The 11,521-nt window shown below is 39.9% G+C and overlaps 1 protein-coding gene across 1 annotated transcript in view; it reads right to left on the bottom strand.

Moving 5' to 3' along the window:
• LOC102185066 (17-beta-hydroxysteroid dehydrogenase type 6) overlaps nt 1–846 on the bottom strand; it is a 23,714-nt gene extending 22,868 nt beyond the window's left edge. The window contains exon 1 of the mRNA XM_005680325.3: nt 746–846. The gene's annotated coding sequence lies outside the window, so the exon portion shown is untranslated. The remainder of the gene's footprint in view (nt 1–745) is intronic.

Raw genomic sequence — 11,521 nt, forward strand, 5'->3', positions numbered from 1 at the left:
AATAAATAAAATAAAGGCTGAATAATTAAAAAAGAATACCACCTTGATTAAAAAGAGAAGAAAAGAAACAGCCTGAAGAAAATCACTTCTGCATTTGTCATAAAATTCTCATCAAGAACCCTGTGCATTTATACACTGTGTAAGATCCCATATGATAAATCCTGTCATGCATTTAGTACCAGGAAAGACTTTGTCTTTTCTAAGTAAATAGTATACTATTGATTCTTTTTATATTATCTAATTTTTCCATATTATCTTAGTGGTTTAAGGCCAAATTTAACGTTCAGTCATAGTAATTCTATTAGTCCTCATAAATAGCATTTTTTTCTTCTCTCTTCTCTTTCAACACATGGATTTTCTTTCTCTTTTTATGTTTCATTTGCATTTTAATAACTTCTTTTGTGTATGTGTCTTTTACTATAGATTACCTCAAACTCTTTTTGAAGATGCTACATTTGTCCAAAAATAAAATCTAACAGATTTGCCAACCTTAGTCTCATCCCAAAAGCTGACTCAATCCCTCTGCCAAGTGGGAAAAAAATTAGCAAATACTCCAGTAGTTGATGCCATGTACTGGCATATATACACATATATATCTATGTATAATATGATAAAATGTATCTATACACATATACATAAATCATACTTCATTCATTTCATATCAGTATATGAGACTCCACAAAGAGAAAGGACAAATGTTACCTGAGGAATTTTTATTTGTGAATATATATCACATTTCACCTACCTTTGGAATTTTACTTCTTCTCTGTTCTTTGCAGGATTAGAAATGTAACAAGAGAGAAAGAATTATGGGACTATTAAAACCTTGTTTACTGGTCACATGGGTTAAAAAAGAGAAAGAAAAAAAATTTCACCACTCCCACTGCAAAGAGCTTGCTCATAGTAGGAAATGGGGGTAGGGTTAGGGCAGGACAGAACTAGATCATAGAGCTTCAGCAACACAACTCTCAGGGCTTAATTACATAAAGCTGCTTTTGCTTATCCCAAAGTTCACGAACTTACTCCACAGCTCCCAGCATTAACTAAAAAAGAGCTGGTTTTCCACACTGTCAAGATTCCCAGTTTACAGAGCATATCCAAGGGGTCTTATGTGTAAGTATAAAATCACTGTCAACTTCTAAACAATATTTAAACTGCAAAAGAATAAAGATAAAAAAAGCAGAGAAAATCATCAGTTCAGTTCAGTTCAGTCACTCAGTTGTGTCCTACTCTTTGTGACCCCATGGACTGCAGCATGCCAGGCTTCCCTATCCATCACCAACTCCCAGAGCTTGCTCAGACTCAGGCCCATTGAGTCGGTGATGCCATCCAACCATCTCATCCTCTGTTGTCCCCTTTTCTTCCCGCCTCCAACCTTTCCCAACACTAGAGTCTTTTCCAATGAGTCCGTTCTTCGCATCAGGTAGCCAAAGTGTTGGAGTTTCAGCTTCAGCATCAGAGAAAGCCATGGTGATGAATTTTCTTTCAGAAATCAAAGTTGAAGGGTCTTTTAAGAAAATTATAGACCACAATCAAGATCTTTCTCCAAACAGGTTTTATTTCCAATCCCAAACACACACACACACACTCACACCATTTGTTCAGGAAGAGTTTTCAGAGGACTTCATGAACCCCACTGAGCAAGGTCCCTTTCATTTCCTGCACGCTGCCCATCCCAACCTTCTGCACCTGTTTCACAACACCACTCTCTTGTGGTCAGAGTTCAGGGTGCTTCGCTAGCTTGTGCCTACAGTTCTCAACAGTGCCAGCCTTGTTCAGCTGCAAAATCAGACCTGTTACAGTCAAAATTAAAAACAGAAAGCTCCCATTCTCTAAGTTGGAGCCTCTGCTGGAGTCAGGGAATGGGGAAGCAGAGCCTGCTCTTAGACTGCCCACCTGAGATCAGTTTCCGTGAACTGGGGCTCTGGGCCTTAAGGCTGTCAGACACATTTACAAAAGACCTGCCACTGCTTTATGATCTAATACATTCTAGCAAATCAGTCAAACCCAAGGAGGGAGTCATGGGAACCTTCAATTTAAAGCCAGTCCATCAGAAGCACAGGTAACAACCTGGGCTTGCGATTGGCATCTGAGGTTGGGGGGAGTTTTCTGGGGAGGAGGCTTGAATCTATGGATTCTGACACTACCTCTGGGTGCATGCATGTTCAGTCACTTCTTTGCAACGCTGTGGACTGTAGCCCACCAGGCTCTTCTGTCCATGGGATTCTCCAGGCAAGAATACTGGAGTGGTTGCCATGCCCTCCTCCAGGGCATCTTCCCAACCAAGGGATCAAACTCGTCTCCTGAAACTGGGTAGATAGTATCAGGGCTGAGTTGAATTGTAGTACACACAGCTGGTATCCAAAGAACTGGTTTAGAGGTATGGGTAAACCCATCCCTCCCTCACATTGGAATTGTTATAAAATCCTTCAGCACCCTTTCACAACTCTCTCCTTTCTTGGCTCCTATGAAATCACCATCTCCTAGCTCTCCTGCTTCTATTTCTATTTGTTCTCCTTGTCCTTCGCTGGCTTCTCTTCCTCCACCCAATAGTTAAAGTCAGTATCTTTAAGAGTTCTATCCAGGGCCTTCTTCTCTTCTCAATGCACACACCTTCCTTGTATGGGGACCTCAGTCATCATCAACTTCAACCTGATCTACAGTCTAATGACTTTGTAAATCTCTGCCTTCAGTCAAGATCTCTCCTGACATCTAGCTCCTCATATCCAACTGCCTGCTGGGCATCTTTCACTGGAATTCATTCATTCATTCCATAAATATAGAGTTCCTACTATGTGCTAGGTCCAGTGCTATTTACTGGAGCTAATGTTGTTGATTTTGTTTAGTCAGTAAGTCGTGTCTGACTCTTTGCAACCCCATGGACTATAGCCTGTCAGGCTCCTCTGTCCAAGGGAGTTCCCGGGCAAGAATACTGGAGTGGGTTGCCATTTCCTTCTCCAGGGGATCTTCCAGACCCAGGATCAAACCCACATCTCCTGCACTGGCTGGTGGACTCTTTACCACTGAGCCAGCAGGGAAGCCACTGGAGCTAATGGAGGAGAGTAAATTGGCATGATATTTGAAATCTTAGAACTTATCATTTTAGTAGGAAAACAGACATTAAATATACATCCCTACAAATAAATATATAATTACACACTGTGATGAAGGCTATGGAAGAAAAGCATGGGGAGCTTAGGAAATATCACAATAGAAACTCAAATTTAACTTTTCAAAACTGAAATGATGATGATTCAGTGCAATCTGATCCTCCTCATTTTCATGTTACTTCCTATCCCTACATGTATTCAACAAATACTCAACAACTTTAATGGTTACCCACTAGATGCTAAACAACTCCCTTCCAACCAGCTGCCCAATCCTGAAACCTGGGAGATCATCCTAGACCCATCCCTAATCCCCTACATCCAATCAACATTAATTCTTCATAATATTTCTTGTCACTTATGTCCACCCAATCACATCCATCTCTACTGCCTTAGTTCAGGCCACAAGTATTCGTGCCCTGGATTCCAACAACAGTTTCTTGGGATGGTGCTGCCTCTGGTTGCTCTTTCCCCTTCTATCTGTCCTTTACAGGGCTCCAGAGGTTATTGGAACAGACTGGTTCCAAATCGGGAAAGGAGTACATCAAGGCTGTATTTTGTCACCCTGTTCATTTTACTTATATGCAGAGTACATCACGTGAAAATCAAGATTGCTGTGAGAAATATCAATAACCTCAGATATGCAGATGACACCACCCTGATGGCAGAAAGTGAAGAGGAACTAAAAAGCCTCTTGATGAAAGTGAAAGAGGAGAGTGAAAAAGTTGGCTTGAAGCTCAACATTCAGAAAACTAAGATCATGGCATCCGGTCCCATCACTTCATGGGAAATAGATGGGGAAACACTGGAAAGAGTGACAGACTTCATTTTTCTGGGCTCCAAAATCACTGCAGGTGACTGCAGCCATGAAATTAACAGATGCGTGCTCCTTGGAAGAAAAGTTATGACCAACCTAGATAGGATATTAAAAAGCAGAGAAAGACATTACTTTGCCAACAAAAGTCCATCTAGTCAAGGCTATGGTTTTCCCAGTAGTCATGTATGGATGTGAGAGTTGGACTATAAAGAAAACTGAGCACCAAAGAATTGATGCTTTTGAACTATGGTGTTGGAGAAGACTCTTGAGAGTCCTTTGGATAGCAAGGAGATCAAACCAGTCAATCCTAAAGGAAATCAGTCCTGAATATTAAGTGGAAGGACTGATGCTGAACCTGAAGCTCCAATACTTTGGCCACCTGATGCAAAGAACTGATTCATTTGAAAAGACCCTGATGCTGGGAAAGATGGAAGGTGGGAGAAGGGGACGACAGAGGATGAGATGGTTGGATGGCATCACTGACTCAATGGACATGAGTTTGAGTAGGCTCCAGGAGTTGGTGATGGACAGGGAAGCCTGGCATGCTGTAGTCCATGGAGTCACAAAGAGTCAGACACAATCGAGCAACTGAACTGAAGTGAAAGGTTCTTTCTTTCTTTTTTAAAATTTTATTTATTTCTTTTCTGCTGCCCTGGGTCTTCACTGCTTTGTGCAGGTTTTCTCTGGTGGTTCTTTCTCTGATTCTTGTGGTGTGTGGGCATCTCATTGCGATGACTTCTCCTGTTGCAGTTCATGGGCCCTAGAGTGCACAGGCTTCAGGACTAGTTGTACTGTTCAGGCTTAGTTGCTCCATGGCATGTGGAATCTTCTCAAACCAGGGATCTAACACTGTCCCCTGCGTTGGCAGGCAGATTCTTACTCACTGCACCATCATAGAAGTCTCCAGAGTTTATTTCTAAAACACAGTTCTGATTATGTTTCTTCCCTGCTTAAAAGCCTTCCAAGAGTCCCTATAGTCTTCAGACAAATACAGATTCCTGGGGAGGAACAAAGTTTGATGTTATGTTTTGATTTGAATCTGTCATCCTTTATTTTAAGCAGTCTGCAAGGAGGAAGCTAGACCTAAAATGTATGTAACTTTATAATTAACAAGAAAATATATTCAGTAGGTATATTAGCAGGTTACTCATCAAAAATCTGGTGGGTTTGCTATTGTATAGGACATGGAACTCTGCTCAGTGTTATGTGCCAGCCTGGATGGGAGGTGGGTTTGGGGGAGAATGGATACATGTATAGGTATATGAATGGATGAGTCCCTTCATTGTTCACCTGAAACTGTCACAACATTGTTAACTGGCTATATCCCAATACAAAATGTTTTTGGTGTTAAAAAATAAAATTAAGAAAAAAATTTTTTTAATATTGTGGGTTCATTTACAGCTTAAGTGAAAAAATTCAATTTCATATATTATATCCATCAAATAGGTTAAAAAACGATTGCAAAGGCCTATAACATGTTTTATCAGCTTTGAAGTCATCATTTGCTTTGCGGTTAAAAGAATCATTCCTGTGAGATTTAACTAAAACTTTGTCATTAAAAAAAATGAGGGTACTCTTTATTACTTTCAGTAGTTGATAACAAGTGATAAAAGTTATCATAAATTGAAATATGATCTTGGCTCCACCTAGACAGTCTCCCCTGGTTTATGATGCTCTTCTGTGAACATAACAGATTTTCTTATTTTCTCCTATTTTATTGAGGAGGAAAATAACTAGCACAGGGTAATTCAAATTTTCAACTTGTTTCAACAATATTATTCTTTCCCAAGCCTTCAATGCAGATATGATCGAATCAGATATGATCAATATTTTATTTTAATTTTAACCAAAACTGAATTAAAATGGACAAATGACTTTTATTTCCATACTCTTTAGCTTGGCACACAATGCTCTGGCCATAGCTTGCCAGAGAGATGTCTTACTGTGCCTTCCCTTGAAGTCTGAGTTCTGACCATATGGAACTATTACTGGCAGTTTCCTGGAAACACCATGCCATTTAAGCTTTTGAGCCCTTCCTCCCTGTACCAATCTTGCCCAAGTCTTTAAAAAAAAAAAAATACTGATACCAATAGACAACTGGGTTAAAAATTCACTGAAGAGTAAACAAAAGATAATTTACAAATAGATGGACTTTGGGGCTTCTCTGGAAGACCAGTGGGAGGGAAAAAATTCATCTATAACATTTTATTCTACTTTTTGATTTGTATCAATTGCCCTTATTAGACTATAACTTTCTTAGAAACAGAAACCATGTCATTTTTCTCCCCAGAGCCTAGCTAAATGTCCAATACAAATTTTTATTAACTGCAGAATAAATGAATTAGTTAAAAAAATGACTGGATGAACCATATCTTTCCCAAACATTCCTTTTACATGCTAAAAACATCCAGAATAACAATACAAGCTGGACTGAAAGTCCATGAAGTAGGTGTCCAAGTCTGCAAAGAACTTGAAGAGAGTGATGGAGGGCTGACAGATTACCCAAAGAGGTTGACAGTAGACATAAGCAGTAAATGTAAAGAAGGTAGATAGTGTAAGACTTGAAGGACAAAGGGGTTTTGCAAGTACAAAGATGAAAACACAGGGGAAACCAACTGAATGGCAATACTGCCTCCCAGTGGCCCTTGGGATAAAAACCTGTATATCAAAGCACTTCCACAAAATATCTTTCTCTCTTTGAGTGGTTCTGGGCTATGAGCTTGTGCCAGGCACCTCTTAGTTTATCTCATTTAACCCTCACAACAACCCCTTGCAGACAAATAGCTTGAAGCTTAGGAGTTAATCTCACAGACTAGGAGCCAGGATGTCTGCTCCTCTCACTTACTAGCTTTGTAACTGGGACAAATTAGATCTCGGCATATGTCTCCACCCTAATGGCAGAAAGCAAAGAGGGACTAAAGAGCCTCTTGATGAAAGTGAAAGAGGAGAGTGAAAAAGCTGGCTTAAAACTCAACATTCAGAAAACTAAGATCACGGCATTTGGTATATCACTTCATGCAAATAGATGGGGACACAATGGAAACAGTGACAGACTTCATTTTCTTGGGCTCCAAAATCACTGCAGATGGTGATTGCAGCCATGAAATTAAAAGACACTTGCTCCTTGGAAGAAAAGCTACGACAAACCTGGTCAGCATATTAAAAAGCAGAGATATCACTTGCCAACAAAGGTCCGTCTAGTCAAAGCTATGGTTTTTCCAGTAGTCATGTATGGATGTGAGAGTTGGACCATAAAGAAGGCTGAGCACCAAAGCATTGATGCTTTCAAACTGGTGCTGGAGAAGACTCTTGAGGGTCCCTTGGACTGCAAGGAGATCAAACCAGTCAATTCTAAAGGAAATCAGTCCTGAACATTCATTGGAAGGACTGATGCTGAAGCTCCAATACTTTGGCTACCTGATGGCAAGAGCCGACTCGTTGGAAAAGACCCTGATGCTAGGGAAGATTGAAGGCAGGAGAAGCAGATGACAGAGGATGAGATGATAGGATGGCATCACTGATTCAACGGACACGAGTCTGAGCAAACCCTGGGAGATGGTGAAGGACAGGGAAGCCTGGCGTGCTGAAGTTCATGGGGCCATGAAGAATCGGACACAACTGAGTGACTGAACAACAACAAATAGGTAGGTCTCCATCTGTAAAACAGGGATATGGTTAGTACCAATCACATTTGTCCTTGACAGCATAGCAAATGCTTTACAAATGTTAGCTATTATTATGTCCTCTTGCCTAATGAGAAAAACTAATGTTAAATAAATCAAGCATACAATAGGAACTCAATAAATAAACTTCCTTTGCTTTGCCCCCTTATGTCTTAGCTCCTTCCAGTGTGCCCTCTTTAATGGTCCTGAAATTCAAATGGAGGACTCCCAAATAGCTAAAAGAAATTAGTTCCTAAAGGCAGCAATAAGGAATTTCCAGTAAAGAAACACCAAAACCTCCATTAAAAAGCCCAAGGGTATGCAGCTCTGGAAAAGAGAACTCTTAATGTTGCTCTCTTTTTTTGTTCTTTTTTTAAGTTTTGACTTTTGACTGCATCAGGTCTTAATTGTGGGAAGCTCAGTTAGTTCCCCAACAAATTTCTGTATCCCCTGCATTTAAAGCATGGAGTCTTAAGCTCTGCACCACCAGGGAAGTCCCTCTATTGGTACTCTTGCTACTGTTATTAGAGTGAAGACATTCCCAGAAATGAAATTTACTCTACCCAAAACAGGTTGTCTGGGGATTGTGAAAATCAGCTAACATTGTGCAGAACATCACACTTCTAGAAATACTCAAATAAATATAATCTGTCTAGAGACTATTTTTCACCATGTTACCTACAAAAGATGAGGGACCATGACCACTTTCAAAAATTAAAGTTCATGAAAATGATAGCTTTCAAGCAATAATACTGATGTAACTATCAGACTGCCCACCCTGACCCACATTTGTAGTGAGATGTATCTTTACCTGGTAAGACTGATTGGCAAATCTGCACATCAATAGTAAACAGGCTCCTTTCATACTTATAAAACTCTCCATGATTCTGCAAGCTTCCTTGGATTCAGATTTTAGTACTCCTGGATGCTCTATATGAGAGACCAAATATAGAAAGAAATAATGACCAGACCATATACAAAAACAGAACTCTGATCCACAATCTGCCCAAAATATACCCAGGAAACCAACTACCTTATCTATAATAAACAGCCCAGAAAGCCAGCTTGCTTTAGGTCAGACTTGGAGGAAGTGAGACTGCAGTCTGGAGTAATAGTCCAGGAAGCTAAATAACCCACATAATAATCCATCCAAGATAGTCAAGACTTGGTTAAAAACTGACAGCTTCCCTAATTTTTGCCCCCACTTTCAATTTAGAACCAACAAGAGAAAGCCAAATATGCGCACCTAACCAATCACATAGGATGTCCCAATGTGTGTTAGCCCACTTATACCTGCCCAATGCAAAGGCCTTGATTTAGAATATACCTGAAACCTTCTCTCTTGTCCCTATTAAAGCTTTCCCATTCCTCTGCCTACATTTAAGTCTGTCAAAATACAAGTGAGGGTGGCTGACTCCCTTTCTGTATAAAACAAGTTCTTGAATAAATAGATCCCGCTTTTCTCATTTGGTTGGTCATTTATTTCCATATATTGGACCTAGAAATTCTATGAAGAACTAATTTCCAAACCTTCTTTAATTGCTTAAATGTGTTGTTTCTAAAACAGTTATAAAGTTAGCAGAGAACATCTCTTTTACTTCATCTTGATAACCTAAGTCTATATGCATTCTTGCCTTGAGAACCCCATGAACAGTATGAAAAGGCAAAAAGATGTAACACTGAAAGATGAACTCCCCAGGTTGGTAGGTGCCCAATACGATACTGGAGAAGAGCAGAGAAATAGCTCCAGAGGAATGAAGAGGCTGAGCCAAAGCAGAAATAACACCTAGTTGAAGATGTGTCTGGATATGAAAGTAATTCCGATGCTATAAAGAACAAAATTGCATAGGAACCTGGACTGTTATATCCATGAATCAAGGTAAACTGGAAGTGGTCAAACAGGAGAAGGCAAGCACAAACATTGACATTATAGGAATCAGTGAACTAACATGGACAGTAATGGGCGATGTAATTTAGATGACCATTATATCTACTACTGTGGGCAAGAATCCCTTAGAAGAAATGGAGTAGCCATCATGGTCAACAAAAGAGTATAAAATGCAGTACTTGGGTTCAGTCTCAAAAATGATAGAGTGATCTTGGGTGGCTTCCAAGGCAAACCATTCAATATGATAGTAATCCAAGTCTATGCCCCAAACACTAATGTAGAAGAAGCTGAAGTTGAACAGTTCTATGAAGACCTACAAGACTTTCTAGAACTAAAACCAAAAAAAGATGTCCTTTTCATCAAAGGTGAATGGAATGCAAAAGTAGGGAGTCAAGAGATAACTGCAGTAACAGGCAAGTTTGGCCTTGGAGTACATAATGAAGCAGGGCAAAGGCTAACAGAGTTTTGCCAAGAGAATGCACTGGTCATAGCAAACACCCTCTTCCAACAACACAAGAAACAACTCTACACATGGACATCACCAGATGGTCAATACCAAAATCAGATTGATTATACTTTTGCAGTCGAAAATGTAGAAGCTCTACAGAGTCAGCAAAAATAAAACCAGGAGCTGATTGTGGCTCAGATCATGAACTCCTTACTGCCAAATTCAAACTTAAATTCAAGAAAGTAGGGAAAACCACTAGGCCATTCAGGTATGACCTAAATCAAATCTCTTATGATTTTACAGTAGAAGTGACAAATAGATTCAAGGGATTAGATCTGATAGACAGAGTGCCTGAAGAAGTATGGACAGATGTTTGTAACACTGAACAGCAGGCAGTGATAAAAACCATTCCTAAGAAAAAGAAACGCAAAAAGGCAAAATGGTTGTCTGAGGAGGACTTACAAATAGCTGAGAAAAGAGAAGTAAATGGCAAAGGAGAAAAGGAAAGATATACCCATCTGAATGCAGAGTTTCAAAGAATAGCAAGGAGAGAAGAAAGTTTTCCTAAGTGAACAATGCAAAGAAATAGAGAAAAATAATAGAATGGGAAGGACTAGCAGTGTCTTTAAGAAAATTAGAGATACCAAGGGAACATTTCATGCAAAGACTGGCACAATAGAGGACAGAAAAGATATGGACCTAATAGAAGCAGAAGATATTAAGAAGAGGAGGCAAAAACACACAGAAGAACTATATAAAAAAAGATCTCAATGAGCCAGATAACCATGATGCTGTGATCACTCACCTAGAGCCAGACATGCTTGAATGCAAAGTCAAGTGGGCCTTAGGAAGCATCACTTAAAACAAAGTTAGTGGAAGTGATGGAATTCCATCTGAGCTATTTCAAATCCTAAAAGATGATGCTGTTAAAGTGCTGCACTCAATATGCCAACAAATTTGGAAAACTCAGCAATGGCCACAGGACTGGAAAAGGTCAGTTTTCATCCCAACCCCAAAGAAGGGCAATGCCAAAGAATGTTCAAACCACCACACAACTGCACTCATTTCACATGCTAGCGAAGTAATGCTCAAATTCTCCAAGCTAAGCTTCAACAGTATATGAATGAACCCAGAATACCAAGATGTTCCAGCTGGATTTAGAAAAGACATAGGAACCAGAGATCAAATTGCCAACATGCACTGGATCATAGAAAAAGCAAGACAATGCCAGAAAAAAATATACTTCTGCTTTATTGACTACGCTAAAGCCTTTGACTGTGTGGATCACAACAAACTGTGGAAAATTCTTAAAGAGATGGGAATACCAGACCACCTTACCTGCTCCCAAGAAACCTGCATGCAGGTCAAGAAGCAACAGTTAGAACCTGACATGAAACAATGGACTGGTTCCATATTGGGAAAGGAGTACATCAAGGGTGTATACTGTCACCCTGCTTATTTAACTTCTATGCAGAGTACATCAAGCAAAATGCCGGGCTGGATGAAGCACAAGCTGGAATCAAGATTGCCGGGAGAAACATCAATAACCTCAGATAGGTAGATGACACCGTCCTTATGGCAGAAAGCGAAGAGGAACTA

The sequence above is a fragment of the Capra hircus genome, chromosome 5 (genome assembly GCF_001704415.2).
Source record: "Capra hircus breed San Clemente chromosome 5, ASM170441v1, whole genome shotgun sequence".
NCBI lineage: Eukaryota > Metazoa > Chordata > Mammalia > Artiodactyla > Bovidae > Capra > Capra hircus.